A 1,494-nucleotide genomic window follows, 5' to 3' on the forward strand; every position below is an offset into this window, starting at 1 on the left:
AGCCATTCAAGGGTAATTCTTGGTCCCCCTAGGGCGGTTAACGCCCATTCTTGGCGTTAAACATCAGGAAAAAAGTATATATATTAGAGATCCCTCTGGTGGCACCAAATGCCAGCTCGATGTTCAGCACCCAGGGGGGAGGCAGAATGGGCAAATTTTGAATTTTGAAGCTTCTTTAGCCAATAGATAAACCCCAACCACCAACCACTAACCACTTTCCTACTCAATCTTATCCATTCTCTCTCCTCTCTTACCCACTTTTCCATCCACATTCATCCATCTCATCACCCATCATTTTTCTTGATTCTCTCAACCCACCTTTCACTCCACCCAATCACCTCTCATCAATCCCATCCATCTTTCTTCCCAACAATTCACATTCAAATTCAACTTTTTCACCCATTCCCTTCCCATAACCAAAACCCACCCCACCCCCACCTATAAATACCCCTCGCTTCATCCACTTTTACCACACCTTCACTACTCTTCCCCTCTTACTTACTCTTCACCAAACACATTCCCTTTCTTTTTTCCCCTTTCTTCACCCCAAAGGCCGAAGCCTATACCCCATCTCCTCTATCTCCTTCTTTTATTTTCTTTTTTTTCTCTTTTGTTAAATTTTTATTTGCTTGGGGACTGATGAGCGGATATTTTATACACTTTTAGGTTCATTTTCTTAGTGTTTTCAATACTTTTTATTAAGTTTTAGTATGTTTTAGTAAGTTTTAGTGTAAAATATTCATTCTCTTAGATTTGCTTGAAAGCTTTCGGACTTCATCCAATTGTGCAATTGTCTTGGAAGAGAAATTGTTCATACTTAGATTCTCTCGGAACTTTGGAAGAGGAATGAGGGAATCATGCTAGAAATGCTTTCTCATGCTGGACTAGATTGGGGGTTGGTTAGATATAGTGACATATAATCCTCCCGATGCTTTGATCTAGAAAAGTATGTGGTATAATCAGTGATCGTACTTCATCTCTTTCCATGAGCAATTAGATAAAGGAATTTGGCAATTGTTCAAGCTTAGAGAGATTGAATTGCCAAGGAATTGGGATTCAATCACCTAAGATTGCCAAGAGATCAATGAGTTGCATGGATTGAGGAAGAGATGAGAATGAACTTGATCTGGAGAATGCAATATCTCTTGAACCCAATGAGCTTCCCCATTCTTATCTTCCCACTCTCTATATTATGTTTACTTTAATGTTCATCACCCCCATTCCCATTTAATTTCCTTCTATTTACTTTCTGCACTTTATATTCAGCAATTTACTTTCCAGTAGTTTAATTCAACTATTTACCTTTGCGTCATTTACATTTCTTGCTATTTACATTTCACGCCATTTAAATTTCTGCAATCTCAACTCAATTATGTTCAATTCAACTAGACCATTCCTCTGATTAAAGTTGATCAACCAATCAATCCTTGTGGGATTCGACCTCACTCTATTGTGAGTTTTTACTTGATAACAAATTCGGTATACTTGCTGAAG

The 1,494-nt window shown here is 38.2% G+C and overlaps 1 long non-coding RNA gene across 1 annotated transcript in view; it reads right to left on the reverse strand.

Annotated features, from left to right (window-relative positions):
- The window catches only part of LOC107611925, an 18,732-nt gene extending 17,463 nt beyond the window's left edge, over positions 1-1,269 (reverse strand). Inside the window, exon 1 of the long non-coding RNA XR_001613522.2 lies at positions 1,256-1,269. This is a non-coding gene — a long non-coding RNA (uncharacterized LOC107611925). The remainder of the gene's footprint in view (positions 1-1,255) is intronic.

This window comes from Arachis ipaensis, chromosome B08 (assembly GCF_000816755.2).
Source record: "Arachis ipaensis cultivar K30076 chromosome B08, Araip1.1, whole genome shotgun sequence".
Classification (NCBI taxonomy): Eukaryota; Viridiplantae; Streptophyta; class Magnoliopsida; order Fabales; family Fabaceae; genus Arachis; species Arachis ipaensis.